A 17,779-nucleotide genomic window follows, 5' to 3' on the forward strand; every position below is an offset into this window, starting at 1 on the left:
CCCATTCCAGTTCTTAGTTCCTTTTGTAAATGTGCTTTATTGTCGTTGTCATTAGTCTGACTGGAACAAAGTGCTGCTACTGACATTTAATGAGTTGGAATGAGCGTTTCTCAATTAATCCACCAGGGGGCGCCGCTCTGAATTAACCATACTGGACAAATACCATGAAGAAGAGTAAAGTTTTTTGAGAAGAAGAAGAAGAAGAAGAAAGTCAGTAATAACAAACATGGAGACGACAGAGGTAACACTAATGTGATACTAATATTGCAGCGTTTTCACTGGTAAGGTTTAAAAGTTTAGCTTCAGCAGGAAGAGAAAAGAGAAATGAGTGAGAAGTTTCGTTTTCATTTCCGCTGGCAGTGGTCCGCACCGCTCCGTACTCCCGCTGGTATTCTCATTCTGGGTGTGCATCCACCAACACCTGGAAAACAGATGGAATGTACGCAGAGGACGGACAGAACGCTGCGTCCGTATCTGTCTGTGTCTTTAACTTTACTTGCAGTCAGCGTTACTTTTATCACCGTCATTTATTTTGAAAAATCTCCACACTCTTCACACTCCCCACACATTACTCCTCCTCCTCCTCATACCTGCTGCACTGAACTGGGAATGTCAAACGGCCGTAAGTGGTATCGGTGCATTTGTATCTGATTATTTTTACGAGTACGAGTACACACACTGAGTATTGGAGCCGATGCTGATAGTTGTATCCGTATCGGTGCATCCCTAATATAGACTAAATGTCCTAAAATTAATCTGGATTTGAAACAGAGGATAGAAAACTATTACAGGATCAAAAACTAATTAATTTTAGCAACAACAAAAAAAGTCTACGTTTTGAATGTCTGGGGTCGACAGAAATTTGTGATGTTAAAATGGGGTCAGGAGTAAAAAAAGGTTGGAAACCACTGCAATACATGCATATGTGTGGACATTAAAACTTTACTAAACCAACAAACAAAATGTTGGACCAGGACTTTCCCACATGACTCTATGTCTGCATTTGTATAATAAAAAAAAACCCTCTTTGAAATCCTTAAGACATCTTTGCACTAGAGACAAACTCCAATGATGTGATCTGGAAGAGGCCATGTTAGTTGACTTTGTCCACTCTCCACACTGCTGTGATATAAATGGGGCTTTGGTGGTCTGCAAAGAGGCTTGGATGTTGCAACTAAGCCTTATTTTATTAGGGAGAGCAGTGACATTAATTCATTAATTTTCCAAGCTAGTTTGTCCTCAAGAGGATCATGGGGGAAAAAAACATGACAATATTTTGTATACAACGTCCTTTAACGTTGGTTACTCAGTCTAATCTCCACCTATCATCTGAAATAACGCTGAAATAATAATGTTATTTTTTTATGCACAAATCTCAAGTTTTAACTTAAGAAAAGTTCAGACATCTATGTACTCTGTATATTTTTTTTCTCTTTAATCACAGCTTGATTTTGGCAGTGGTCTAGACCAGTTATTTCACACTGATGTTGGGTGTTTTATGCTGCTTTTAACACAAAACTACAAGCAGCTGTACACACACACACACACACATGCATGCACACACACACACACACACACACCTATATATATGCCTCCTTGTGCTGTAGAGTAATATAAACTCTATCTTTGACTTTCTCTGTAAAAGTTTTCCATAAAATGAGGGTTTAAAGTTACTTTATGTGACATGCAGATAAAATAAGGTATCCATTCACACACACACACACACACACACACACACACTCACACATACACACAAATATATCTATATATCTTTGAAGAGTGCTTAAAAATATTCCTATCTTATACAGTACATATTTGGCAGTAGATGTAGTAAAGCTTAGATGAAATATAAAGAAACATTGCTGTCTGTTGCCTCGCGGTTTGCCAACAGTGGAGATAAGAAACGTGCAGTTCAGGAGTGAGTCTCTGTCAGAGGTGCAGCTGCCGACAGTTTTCTCACCACAAAACAGCAGCAGGAGAAAGGAGGAGGACTGCAGCTCATCTATAAAATTACCATCAAGACGAAGCCTGGTAAGGTAAGGGTCAGACAACACCGAGGAAAACAGAACAAGCAGGGCAGTGACTCAGACTGGAGTCATCCCTATGGAGAGAGGCCACAGAGGTGCAGCACTCGCACTGATGAGGGAGGTTTTACAAGAGCAAGAGTTTTCTGTAACAGGATCGAAAATATACGCTGCATCAGAAGTCATTAAAAAAAGGTTAAGATAGGGATGCACAATAACTATCGGCATCGATAATAATCGGTCCGATATTGGAAAAAAATTATGTCATTCAGATAATTCTGATAATTAAAGTTTCACTGATAAATACAGCCCATAATAATAAATCTAAATTGCTTAGATTAATTGCATTTCACCAGTACAGTGCATGTTGTTGCCTTGGCAACCACCATAAAAACCAAGGAGGAGAAGAAGAAAAAGAAGAAGGAGGAGAAGGAGAAGAAAAAGGAGGAGAAGGAGAAGAAGAAGGAGAAGAAGGAGAAGAAAAAGGAGAAGGAAAAGAAAAAGGAGGAGGAGAAGAAGAAGGAGAAGAAGTGTGGATCAGTCCATTGTTTCAGTCAAAGGGTTTTCAGTTCCTTAATCTGGTACAACTGTAAGATGAAGACGAAGATCCAGATCCTGATCCAGATCCAGATCCAGATCCAGATCCAGATCCAGATCCAGCAGTTGTTTTGTCTGTTTAGTTCTGACAGCAGCAGAAGAACAGGGACATTCACAAACGCTGAACGTCCAAACAGCTGAACGGAGCTTAACGCCCCAGAACAGTGATCAATCAGCGCCAAAGTAGGTGTAGACATCTGTAGCCACGCCCACTACCACCTCTGCTAAATCCCACCCCCAGTTTAATGGCTGTTGTCCTCGTTCAGCCTTGTCCTCTCCATAGGGAGACATTCTAGAGACAAAGCTGAACGGAGCTGAATGTGTGAAAACAACAACAGTCGATCATCACCAAATTCTGTCTGTGACATAAATAGAACTGCAAACCCTTAGACTATTGTCCATTTGTTCTGTAGAAACTTTTATTGGACTATTAACGGAGTTTAACACTGACTGGAAAGAAGAAGAAAACAGCTGGAACGATGGGAACTATTAGGGTTTGGGATCAGTTATGAGAAGCAGGAAGTTATCGGTTATTGGTATCGCTTGTAAAAAACAATTATCGTGCATCCCTACTTCAACAGAGAAAACTTCCAAAAGATCACAAATTTGGTGTGTTTAACAAAGAGAAGTTTGATGACAAAAGCCTTTGGAGAAATGAAGATCTGTGACTGAAATGTTCACTGCAGAGCAAACGCTGGGTTTTCAAACGTCATTTTGTTCCCAATTAAACCAGATGCAGGTGAAAGTAAAGAATTCCACATATAGACTAAAGCTGCACTTCCACTGACAGTAGCAGCTCAACTCCACTTTCCTCCACTCAGCGTTTCCATTACGAGATAGCAGGTATGTTCAAGGATATTTTTAGGACCACCTTTGCTGAAGTTCCAAGACAGCTGACATGAAACTATGAAGACTGCAGGATTTGTTGATCCAGAATTATCACTCACACAAACACACACACACCCTACATTTTTAATAGTTAATCCACTACCACAGATGAAGTCTTGACACTGTTTCTTTCACTTGTCTGAGAGCAGGTCTGAAAAAACTTTCTAAGTATTCAAGTCTTCTTCTGAGGAAAATGAGAGTCAGAGTCAAACGAACACTTAGAGTCCAGTTGAGTTGAGGGAGCTTTATTCTTCAGCACTGAGTACAAAATCCCAGCAGTTCTGCACAGCAACTGACTTTTTACCAACAGAACATCCCCTTCTATAATGTAAGATGGAGGTGTGTATGGGGCATATATGGCCATAGACCACGCCCCTTTTTTTGAACCATTACCGTGTTATTTTTCATAGTGTCAGAATTCTCTCCCCCTGCCTTATGTTTAGATAAGACAGTTTCTAATGGTGTCCCGTCCAGATAAGGCAGTTTTCAGTGGTCCCCTTTTCCACATCACTGCTGTTCAGGAATATTTCACCTTTAATCCTGAATGTCATCTGTGTAAATGAAACGGTGGTTCATTTGGTTCCACCTCTGTCATGGCTCTGTAACTCCTCTGGAGGCAGTAACAGAGCCAGATAAAGGTGGAATCAGGATTCAGGAACGCTATTTAAAAGAAACACCTCTTGTTCCGCAACCAAGGTGTGACGTTTTGATGACGTACTGTGCGTGTGACCCCGGCGCCGTGGAAATTTAAAAATGAGCGCAGGCCGTGTGCAGTAAACAAACATCAATGCCATCAGACAGGTGTGGAACTGGGGAAACGCCCAGATCCACCAGCTGCAGAGGACTCTATCCATCCTAACATTATTGTTTTGAGAGCCAACACTGCTATGCTTGGGGTATTTCCGACATGCAAATTAAATGTCACACTATACGCTGCGTCCCCACCCCTTTGATTAGTGAACGCAGTGTCTGCTGTGTAAAAGTACAGCCTGTCTCACCTCTGTTACTCCTTTGGCTTGGCTGTGGAAATCGGTCAGTGGTTAAAAAAAAAAAAAAAAAAAAAAAAAAGAGGTGGGCTCACCATCTCACCTTTTACCAAGATCTGTGTGTAAAAGTGGCTGTAGATAAGACCACTTTAAATAGTATACGAATTACCCCCTGGGGTGCCTGAAGTCTCTATTTGCTCATATATGGTATGTTCATATGTGCTGTATCTAATGGAGTCAAATATCCTGCTAATTACTTTTTTTTTTTTTTTATACCCTCAGCTTCCCCCCATTAACATTCCTGTGTAAACTTAATCACCTTACAGTTGCTATGGCACAACACAGCTGCGCAGGTCCTTTCTTTTGAATCGCTATCTTCTACGATTAACACAGATTAATATATGTTAATGTAACGTGGCCTGGTATAGCAGCCTTACAACAATAGCACAGCAATTCAGTAGAATGAGAGATAATACCACACCAGTGTCCACTGACAACCCTGGGTTTGTCATGATTTTTAGGCAGTCAAGACAGCCTCCGGAATATAGACTGAGTGATCTTGACTTTGCAGATGACATTGCTATGTTACTGTCGAGTATTGAAGACACTCAGAAATTCCTTGATTGGCATGTTTTAGCCGCTGCAGACGTCAGCCCCCAAGTCAGCGCTAACAAAACCAAAGCCTGGAGCTCACAGATGACTTCACATATGTTGGTTCTTATATTGCCACTACTGAGAACGACATCTTCAAGTGTTCATCTGAGCTGCACAGGTTAACAAGAATAATTTTGCCAATGATAATAACATTCTATTAAACTCCCTAAAAAGTTTTTAAAAAACTCTCTAAAAAGTCTAAAAAGTTTCTGTAAACTGAAACTCAGAGTGAACAAATGACTTCACCGTTTCTAAAATAAGGTTTCATTTGTTCTCAAAAGGGTGAATACTGGGTTTCCTTCCAGGCTGTTTGCATTTATTGATGCAAAATGTGCCAAATAAGTTAATTAAAGGTAAAATCCAAGTATAACTCCCGTCAAAGTGTGTTCTTTCCGATCATATCTTTACTGTAGACAATTCTTAGTTCTCATTAACATCTCAAATACACCATCAATCTTTTTTTTTTTTTTTTTACTTTGTTTTAAGTCATAAAAAGGAGTAACTCAAGTATCCATATCATGTTAGAAAAATGAATATTTCCTGTATCTATGATGCCTAAAATAAGTGGCAACACATTCCCACATTCTAACACTGAGGTTTGAGCTGAAACCACAGATCCTTCCTCTGATTTGGTTTTCCTCTGCTGACCTGTTGCTGTTCTGGACTTTAATTCTAAAGTTCACTGCAGCAACAAGGAAGAACTTCTTGTCTTTGAACATTAAACCCTCTCCTTACATATAAGCGAGGATTTTCGGACTCCTCTGAGTTCTGAGGTTTATGTAAATTAGGGAGCAGTGGCAGCTCCACTAAAGCTGTGTCAGTGAAAGGCCGACTCACAGACCAGGACCAGGACCAGGTTTTCCACAACACAGACTCCACTGAAGCCACGAAGGTGACAGAGGAGCAAAGAGGCTTCAAACGAAAACAAACGAAAAGTCAGCAGAGACGAAGAGATGTTCAGGAAGAGGCACAGAGGTGGAACTGCTGAGACTAAACTGGAGGAAAGAAATAGTGTGATGGAAGAGGTCTGCTACCGCTACGTCAGCATTATATCACAAAAAACACAGATGCAGAATTAAAACCAAAAGTAAAACTAAAGTACTGACAGAATGCATAAGTATTGAAAGGAAACAATGCAACACGCCAAGTAATGCAAGTATTTCAAGAGTAACAAAGGAACCCAAAGACATTTAAAGAACTCCACTTAACATTCATAAGTGATGGTTTACCAACCTTAAAGACATGCCCCTGTGTAGTAATGGGAAAAGACAATGACAGGACAAGGTCCACAGATAAATGGATTTCATGAAAAGGCAGTGACATTGAGCAAAGAGACAAAAACACAACAAGCTCAGGTTCCAGAACAGTAGGTTGACACACCAGAAGGTTGCTGGTTTGACTCCTGTCCACAGGTCCAAGTGTCTTTCAGTAACAATGAGGTAGAAAAGTACCATAAATCTAACACTATTTATTATACTGAAGAGCCTTTAACTGATGTATTCCAAGTGAAGACCGATTATATCTGCTATACTTTTACTGACTTTGGAAAGGTGTGTTTTACTGCATCCAAAATGAAGTCCCATCCAGGGCTCCTGACCTCAGCTCCACTGTTTCAGTATGTTTAAGTGTAATACCACAGACGGCCACTAGATGTTGTTCCAAAAAGCCTTGGTTCCCAAATATTTAGATTCTCTGTACAAATACTTAAATCAGTATATTTTCCATGGGTTACTCTGTCTTATTGGTTTACACCCTACTAAGTGCTCTGGTCTGATCTGTAATTTAATAATTTAATTTAATAACTAATCATATCTTAATTTGAATAAAAGCTTTAACATTTGTTGTGCCATAATCAGACTTTTTTTCAGTAACCTTTCCTGTAGTTGGGTTAATGGGTTAAACAAACAAGCAGGTTAAATGACTTTGTCATGCAGTGTTAAATTAAATTTACCATTTAACTAAGACAGCATGCTAGCATTTAGCATTAGTGTTCCTGCTACCCTATCACTTTTGTCCAAATATGGTCATTTCCTGCTCCAAAAAGTGAAAATGGCAACTGCAAAACACAAAGTCACGGTTCCTCCATCCACTAATTATATGACATACAACAGCACCCCAATATTCCATTATTAGCTTCACTGATGAGTTTATGTAAAAAGGATTTACATTGTATTCAAACTCATCTTCAAACTTGTTTTTACTCCGTGGTTTTTGAACCAGAGTGAGACTGTGCTCCTGTTTTATTGTTTTATAGCTATGTTTTTATGATTAGTGGACACCACTTTGTTTCAACTGTGGTTCAGCTGAGTTTGTATTAGTGATGTCCCCATCTGGATTGTTTTACTTCCAATCCAGTTTTTTCTCTCATTACTTTTGCTGATACCGATCCAATATCATACCATTCTAGGGCTGCAGCTATTGAATATTTTTGTATTCGAGTATTCTACTGATAATTCCTTCAATTAATCAAGTAATCAGATAAAACTTATTTTTTCTTGGTTAAAGAGCAATTATAAATATGCTAGAGGAAATAAGGTATTTCACTAAATAATGAAGGACCAATTGGTTTCCTTTTTTTTTTTTTTTTTTTATAATTAACAGTTTTATTTCTTACATTCATGTGCATATGCAACAAAATGTATTTTCTTGACTAGAAACATTTCCAGAGAGGCAATTGCAAACACATAAAAATAAATAAAACACAAATAAATAAAAACAAATAAAATTTAATTACTTTCAACTTAGTATTTCTTGAAAGTATCAAAAATGTGAGACATTAATACATTTTTTAAAAAGGCATAAACATTGCCTTTTTGTTGTGCAACTTAACTTTGGCAGCTCTAAGTTTCAGAATTTACAGTTTAGACAAAACAGGAATGTGTTGTGGCACAAAAGAGGAAAGAACATTTGAATGGGAACTTGGAATGTGTTCATGCATGAACAGTTTGACACACTTCTGCTATATTCAGGAGAATCAAGGCAATGACCCCCCCCCCCCCCTTATCTGTCTGTCTCATAACCTATAACCACACACACACACACACACACACACACACACACACACACACACACACACACACACACACGTCCAGGTAATTGGTGATTCGCTTCATTTTTGGAAGAAGTACTTGGATTTTACCAAAATTCGGCCTTGACAAGGTAAGAGTAAACTATCACCAACCCGTGCACCATTTTGTCTGTGCTCTTGGGAAATTATTCGTGCAAACCCCAGGTGCACGGCTCGCTGCCTAAATCTCTGCTTGTCACAGTCGTAATAAACTATCCACACATTCAACAGTTCCATAATAAACACAAACCTAACCCTCCACAGGGCTAACATTATGTCAGTAAGGTACGTTAATGTTAATCTCATTGATTTGCGCTACATTAGTTTTATTTTATCTGGGGTCCTTCGCTCCATTCCGGGGGTCTGATGAGAAGATGCTCCACCACAGATGTGCTGTTGTGGTATGGAAGGGCCGTGTTACAACAGATACAGGACACGGCGTTTACCTGCTGTTCAGTCTGAAATGCTTCCACACCTCTGACATTTTCTGTCTTTTTTATTGTGTTTTTTTTTTGTCTTTCGTCATCATTGCTGTATTCACTCGCCTGTCTATGCTCGCCTCTTCCATCTTCCCGCTGCTTCATTCGAGCATTTCCTCGTCCTCTGTCATCATAACGTAAGCGCGTTGTGCTGCCTGTGTCCGTGCGAAATGCTGTGCTTTGAGCTTTGCAATTAAATAAGCGATTTCTCGAGGCTGAGAAAATTCCTCCATCATTTTTTGTAATCGAGGTACTCAAATAACTCGAGGAATCGTTTCACCCCAACATCATTCCAATGTGATATCATGACTCGCATAAATATACACTGTCACTAATTGATGCATCAAATACCATGCACTGAGGGTTCAGGTTTGAGTTCAGCTTAGGGACTGGGGTAGGGCTGGGCGATACAGAAAAAAATCTTATGATAAATTTTTCAAATCAGACGATATTGATACGCATCATGATAAGAATCAAATCACCATTTTTGTTCAGGTTAAATTTTCCATAACGCATGAGTTAGTTGTGAAGATATCAGAAGGTTATTTCTGATTTAAATCTGATTTATTTTCTGTCAGAGGGTGAACATGACAGATGTGCTGAAGAACATTGTCCAACTGTTTCAGATCAATAAAACAGGAACATAGATTTAAAACTAAACTAAAAGTCTGACCAGCAGGAAAAAGTTCAACAGTTTTAAAAGAGAACAGAAACTAAACAGACCATCTACACCAAAAATACTGGGGGTAAATTCATGGGGGTGCGTTCTTTAATTGTCGTAAACTGAAAGTGAAACTTAACATGCTTTGAACGTCCAACTCCTGGCCTCTGCGCCTGTTGTACGCTGGAGCTTACACTAAATGTTCACAACTTCTAACCTACGCCCACATCATTTGGCACCAAACACAGACGTTTCTGAAAATATTTCGCATTCTTTCTCATCTCTAAACCTTTCTTTCTTAACGAGTATATTTAGTTTAACAAAAACTAGACATGGTGAAGTAGAAAATTCACACCACACCTTATGTGCCGAGTTGCTGATGTAAAAGCGCCTGATCTCTGCAGGCAACACATTGTTAAGTCTTGTTAGCCGCTTAAGACTTTAACCCACTGTGAATGACGCAAATGAGAGAAATGTATAATTAAGAAACTACATTCTCTGGTATAATTGTCAGTGCAGGTCTCGGTAATGAGTTGAACAAAACCCTCCGTGAACCCATCTTTATGTAGGAGTAAAGTTGTAAAAAAATAATGCATTTGATTTTTCCTTTACTTGTCTCAGTACTTGAGTAAAAAGGTCAAGGAAGAGTCAAGGAAATCCAACGCTGTACCTGCAGAGCAACCGCAAAGTCTCACTCTGAAACTTTGCAGGTTTTCCGTTTTTTTTTTATTCCCTTCACTCTGATCATAGCCTGTAGGCAGATGAATGGATCAGACACAGAAACATTAGGTAAAAACAAAGTCTCTCTCTAAAGTATTCTCCAACTGAGGAGAAGAATTTTAACAGTCTGAGCTAAACATTTCTCTTCTTAATAACTTTTGTCCTCTAACAGACACATGACAGATGTTTTTTCAAGAACTCTGCATCAAACTAAATGCTATTTCAGGAAAAGTGGAGTTATTAATTAAGCCTGAAAATCTGTTCACAGGTAGATGTAAGATCCACCTCCTATAAATGCAAAGAGGGACCCATCTGAAGACAACTGCAGGGGTTCACATGGATTCACCTGAGGGCTGCACGCCGCTGAAGAAAATTGTGTTTCTCGTGTTAGCTGCAAAGACTGCATTTGATTGGATTATCTCCTTCCCACAGGGCACGGCAACCTAGAAATCAATAGCAGTACACTGGACGATTTCAGTGAGTGACAGGGCCCAGGGAACAACGGCTGCAAAGAAATGAATCATTTAATCGAGGCTTTGAATTCTACATTACAAGACAATGTCCACCCAGCATGCCTCTGCACCGACGACCGAAGCCATCTACAGCGAAGCCACGTCCAAACACCATGAATACTGCATGACCACGACAAGTTAAACATGACAAACACCAAAGCGAACAGAGAGGACGCTTTGTCCGACCACACAAAACACAGACCAAAGTTACACCTAGGGCAGAGGTCTCAAACATGCGGCCGGGGGGCCAAATGCCAAAGGTTCCAATCCGGCTCATGGGATGAATTACCAAAGTGCAAAAACTCCACAGTCAAAGCAGCAGAATTTATTTTAGCTCAGGTTCCACATACAGACCAATATGATCTCAAGTAAAATAACAGCATAATCACCTACAGAGTATAATGACTCCATATTTCCTTCTCAGTTTGATGTGAAAAAATAATTTTACATTATGTCTATAAATAATGACAACTTCACATTTTTGCCTTTGTTTTAGTGCAAAAAATAACATTAAATTATGAAACTATTTACACTTACAAACTATCCTATAACAATAAAACATGAATAACCTGAACAAATATGAACAACCTGAAATGTCTAAAGAAAATTAAGCACAATTTGAACCATTTTCTGCCTGTTCCTCAGTGTTTAGTGTCTTTGTAGATCTGATACATAATGCACATGTAGAAATGATAAGTTGAGGCAGAATATTGTTAAAATTGCACTTATTTTTCTTAAGAAAATTCAGGTTTTTTCAGGTTATCTTTTTTTTGTTTGGATAGCTTATAAAACTAAATATTTTCATAATTTAATGGGTTTTTTTGCACTAAAACAAAGACAACAATTTGTAGTTGTCATTATTTATAGGTTATTCTGCTATTATTTTACTGGTCGGGCCCACTGAAGATCAAATCTGGCTGGATGTGGAACCTGAAAGAAAATGAGTTTGAGAGCCCTGATCTAGAGACACAGAATGTATACAAACTGCACTCGCCTCGTCCTCCTGTTCTTCAACACTCCTCCGTCTTTACACCTCAGGCTAAAGGTATTGATTGGTGTCTGCTTTCATTTTGTGAATCTATGGCTGGTCGGTGCAACGGGGCTAAAGGTGTGTCGACAGCAGAGCTCAGCCGTGTTACCTCCAACGCGACAGCCTCTGTGCTTCGGTGAATAGCAGGTAGCTGACTCTAATCTGGATGGAGAAGAGCGGGTCAAGACAGAACCTTTGCTTCAAACATGTGTCGTGGATAATTGGGTAGCGCGGTGCTGCTTGTGGCCGATGATCCAAACAGCGCTAGTGTTTAAGTCTCCTCTATTGGAGAGAAACTCCAGAGCGTACCATAGCAATAATACAGCTCAATAACATCCTTTGTCAGACTCTTAGTGTCTCAATGCATGACAAGTCAATTGATCTCCAGCTGGAGGAACTGTTTAGCTGGAACCTTAAACTGAATGTATTGTTACCAGCTGCCATTACACACATCATACAGTGTGTGTAGCAGAGCAGGAGGAGGCACCGTAATAACATAATGATCATGAGCAAGCTGTAATTAGTGGTAAATGCAGCGAAGGGGGCAGAAGCTGTTATTAATTCAATATATCCCTAAAGTGATATGGAAAGGCTCCGTTGTAATCCACACTGATCACAACCAGGACTTATGGAAACATCAGTCCACAGTGATCAGTATATAAACAAGGCAGAGGAAATGCACTGTCATTCAGTTGTTTTTAAACTGCTGTTTTCAAGCCAGTATTCTGTGATTTGGTTGTTGCCAGGTTGGCTTTTTGGAGCTGGAAATGATCATATTTGGACAAATGGGATGAAACTGCAAGAGTGCAAGGAGTCATGGGCTAATGAGCTAATGCTAAAAGTAGGGATGCACCGATCCGACTTTTCAGTTCTGATGCTGATACCGAGGCCTTGCATATTGGTCGATACCTGATACCGATCTGACATCATTGTTGATTTAGAGCAGAGGTTCTCAACTGGGGGGGGGGGGGGCTGAGTGGCATCGTTGTGCATGTGCGTTAACAACTATTGTATATCACAACAGAATAAATAACTCACCACCCCCACCCCCACAGACCTTCAAATAACTTCCATTTATATAGATTTTTTTTTTTTTTTTAAACATGAGCTCATTCATTCATTCATTTTCTGAATCCGCTTTATCCTCACTAGGGTCACGGGGGTCACTTGGACCCTATCCCAGCTATTTAAGGGACGAAGGCGGAGTACACCTAGGACCAGGGCTGTGTATTGGCAAGAATCTGGCAATACGATACAAATCACAATACTAGGATTACGATACGATATATCACGATATATCATGATACTGTTAAAAAGGCAATTTTTTGTTTCCTTTTTTAAATGATTATTTCCTTTAAGAACTGAATTACACCAGAAATATGCAGAGATACTAAACACAATTTTATTTGATCAGAACAGGATCTAATGCTATATCACAAAATGTTCCTGTGTTCAAACTGAAATCATGTTTTACAGACATTACAGATTAAGATCCTGTTCAAATGTTCATATTCTATTAGTTCAGAACTAACATCAGAACAGTATTTTAGTTCAGTCCCAACAAAGGAACTACCATCTGCCTCTCAGACAGTAAAAAGTGCTTTAAGGATGCTTCAAATAAACATTATTTAATAAAACAGTGTTAAATAATAATAAATGAGATATAAACAATGTAGAAAAACAAAAAAGAACCTCCGCCGTATCTGCATTTGAATAAATACCTAAAAATATTGATACAGTACTTTTTAATATCGATACCGTGTTGTGAAATGAAATATCATGATATATTGCAGAACCGATATTTTCTAACATCCCTACCCTGGACATGTCTCCAGTTCATCGCAGGACTGAACATATAGAGACAAACAATCACTGTCACATTCACACCTATGGGTGATTTAGATTAACCAATTAACCTATGTGCATATGTTAAAAAAAAAAAAACCTAAATAGTTAGCGGACAAAGCCGATCAGATTATCCTGTTTACATGATCAATAATAATCGGATAACTCCAGACTTCGGATAATGATGGGATTATTGGTGTGGCTGTAATTGGGCTGAGTGTTGGTGAACAGACACTTCCATTGGTTAAATTGACACAACCCCCCCTCCTGGACCAGATGTTCAGACACATCTCCACTTCTTGGTTTCTCATTAAAAGCCTCTGCAGAGACGTGGCATCCTCATCATACACTGCGTTAAAATTCTGAAGCAGCAGTGGCAACAATCTCATAAAATTTATATACAACATCATTTCTATGGCAGACCGACCACATCATGTGGGCCCGTCTACCTGTACAACACCTGGTGGAAATATCACACACAACGGCTGAACTCTGGACGTAGTAGGCAGGTTTAGAAATGTAAGAGATCCTTATTATATTAAACAACACTGCACTTGTACATACTTATGAGTGAGAGGGGATTTTTTATTTAGTTATGGAAAGTACATATAGTGCAATACTTGTACAATATTATTACCTCGCATTAATAATGAAAATAAAACCATGTCTTCAGTATAAAGAAGACTGCACTTCCAACTGTGTGTGTTTGTGCAGCTACTGCTGTTCATCATTTATGTCCTGTGTACTCCTTCACACCATGTATTTTTGTTTTGGAGTCCTAAAATCCAGGACACAACACCTCCAGTACGGTCTCGTCTTGACACGAACCCAAATATAATCACCTTTGCTTTACTCCTTTTCACATTTGTTTTCTTGCAGACTGACTTTTGAGTCACAATTCCTATTTTTTATTGTTTATGAGAACAGGGCATTTGCATTTCAAGACACTGCATTTCATCAGACTCTGCAGAGGCATCTTGTCACTGCTGCTTGATCCAAAAGAAAAAAAGTCACAAGTTGTATGAATCCTTGGTTGTTGTCATTTTTGTTTTTTCAGCTTGAACACAAAGACAAACCATTACTCACTGCTCTTTTATACTTGGCTCCCTTACTCTTTTCAGTTAGGGGCATAATATTTTATTGATAAACTTTTCTCTAAAAAGCAGAAAGCAGAGAGTTCAATAAAGGTTTTGTTTGTAATGTGATAAATCAGAGTGTTTTGTTTCAACATGACTGCTCCGTGGTCCAAACCCACTGACCTCGATTAAAGGAATAAATAACATGATGCATTCTGTTGTGCTCTCATTTATTCTGGTGCATGGTCGGTGTAAACACAACACCCCAGTGTGTCCACAAAATCCCCAGATGCTCGGTCAGAGTGAACACAGATGTCTTGAATGATCTTTTATTATTCCCCTTGTCTTAATGATCTTCCATCTTCTGCCTGTAGCAAACTATGAGCCTTTTGCAGTTATATTTTTAAAGAAATTGACCATTAAATCTTACACAAGGCAGAACAATTCAGCAAAATCATTTAGTTCGGCCGTTGATACAAGTAATCTGGTGAAATAATGGGATGCATTAATTCCAGTGATAATCCAATAATGAAACAAACCATTTAGACTGAAAAGGAGCAGTTCAGCTAAAAGCAGCTAGTGTGAAAAATATGTTGTAGGAATCTTTTTTTTTTTTTTTTGGAAATCATAAATCGATTATTTTGATACCAGTCTGTGTCATAGTGGATCTGATGATCAATCCCATGAGTTACATGTTCGCTGTATCAGAAGTTATTTGACAAAAGTGTTTCCATTTCGTCTCCACAAATTTACTGTTTTCCAAAGGACCGCAAAAACACCTCGTGTTTTTATTTTTCCGTTTCTCAAAATATTTTTCAACTGTGAAATGTCAAAATGTGCATTAAATACAGTGTTTCCACTGGTAAGGTTTTGCTGTGGTGCCACACCATACATTTGATAGAAAAATCATCTCTGTCACATTAGACTTATTATATACGTGTGTAATATATAATAGGCTCTGGGGCTGGTTCGGGGGGGCAAATGCCCCACCCTCTCAAGTTAAAGTTTGCAAAGTTTCAGGAGGGAAAAGATAAATGAGCTTCACAACAGGGGGGGACGTAGAGGAATTAGTAACGCGTGTTAAGATTCACTTTCACTTTGCACATACCCATTGTGGGGTACACGTGGCATGGACCATGCCACCCTGTATATCCCCTCCCCTCCCATCCCCCTATTGAATAAGTAGGATGGAAACCGGCTGACCCCCTTTAGTCTCTGGACCGAACCTCTGGTCTGGATCACATGCTGTCAAGGCCTTTGCTGAATATCTTTTCCATCTAATATTTATGTCTAGTGTAATAATTCAGTCAGTGTTAGTTTCCTCATTGAACACAAACAGTTATTCAAGAAATCTGGTTCCATTGCACTTAATTACAGTTACAGTTTATCATTACAGTTTCTTTTAATGCGCAAAGTGAGCATGCACTGTGACAGCAATCCATTTTAAAGCTGCAATAAAATTGTAAAAAAAAATAAAATAAAATAATAATAACAATAATAATTATATATATATATGTGTGTGTGTGTATATGTATATATATATATATATATATATATATGTGTGTGTGTGTGTGTGTGTGTGTGTGTGTGTGTGTATAGATAGATAGATAGACAGACACACATACACACACACACATATACATACATACATACATACATACATACATACATATATATATATATATATATATATGAAAGGGGGTTCTGGGTTCGAAACATGGTGGACACTGCAGTAGAATTCTGACCTGTAGAAATAAACAACTAATTTGACAGTGATGAAAACACAATTATTACTTTTATGTGGTTATAGACAAATTAAAAAATCACTATGAATAATATGTTCCATTTTTACAGCTACATCCTCCTGAATGTGTCATAGTGAACCATTAAAACTGAGCAGAACATTGCGTTTGTTGTCAGTATGAGATAAACACAGGCAGAGTTTGTGCTCCAGCGTGTCTACGTTCAGTTGTACTTGGAAACCAAGCACTAAACACACAACAGAGGCATCAGTCAGGACTTGTGCTCCTGCATCTTCTGTCATTATGTACTGAGTGAGATGGAAACAACTGTTGTTCCAAACACACTTTTCCAAACCTACCTGCTGGGTGTGTTAAATGAAATGGAGACATCAGCAGGGATGTCCAGAGGCTGCATCACATTATTGTAAGTAGAATACAATGCCCTGTTCTGCCCCCACTGCTGCTGCTGCTGCAAAATGCCACGAATATATATCAAATAAATAAGCAAACGACCAACTGTCACTGCAGGATTGTTTAGCAAGTTATTTAGACCGACCTCAAATCTTCTACAGAACTGAAGATTAATTTTTAAACACAGTAAAGCTCTTTATTTTCACTCCTTTCTTCTGAGCTACCTTCAAACAAAGGTGTTGAAGTTGTTTTACAATGGAGTGTGCGGCTGCCTGAAAGGTCTAAATGTTCCCTGACAGGTGGGGATAAATTATTCTGGTCTGCACCAGCTTTGGGATTGTGCTGGGGACACTGGGAACCTAAAAACCGCAGTGAGGAGGCACAGCTTGTGATTCATCACAACGCAAACTGCCCAGCCGAACTAGCAGCACACTCAATTTCAGGTTTTCAGTTTGTTATTCGCAGCCTGCAGCTCCAAAGTGTTAGGATGAGGGAGGATGTTGGACAAGGCCCCGGGTGTTTCAGGGAGCAACTGTTCGCCTGTCTCAAGTTGTTTAGCTCTAAGATTGCCATACTTGTCATCATGCTGCTGCTACTTAAGAAAAAGCACTTCATTGAGCCGCCGAAGGGGGTAAAACCGGCCACCCTCCACAGTCTCACCTGTGGAAACTACCATCAGGATTCAATTAACGTTCATTCAACTTAACCCTTTAACCCCTGACGTGTCTGCGGTGAGCGTTCTGAATGTATGATTTACTTTAAATATTCAGAAAAATTCAACCATTTGCTCAGTAAGAAACATTTCCTAGAGATCTGAGCATGCTCAGTGCACCCCCGCCACTTGTGTCATGGGGGCAAAACAGGGGAGTGAGTGAGAAAGACTCGCTACAGACAGTTAGGGCTTTTTTTTTTTTTTTACACTGTCTTCCTTGTGTTTTTTTTGTTTTTACCCCAACAGCCCGAAAGATCCAATGGACTATTGGTATCAGTTGTCGTCAGTAAACAACTGTTCAAGAATCTTCTTCTCTGAAACCGTCTGTTAGAATAACTTGTTATCTGTTGTGGAAGATCTCTGGGGTAAGGTCTA

The sequence above is a fragment of the Sphaeramia orbicularis genome, chromosome 15, assembly GCF_902148855.1.
Source record: "Sphaeramia orbicularis chromosome 15, fSphaOr1.1, whole genome shotgun sequence".
NCBI classification, from domain to species: Eukaryota; Metazoa; Chordata; class Actinopteri; order Kurtiformes; family Apogonidae; genus Sphaeramia; species Sphaeramia orbicularis.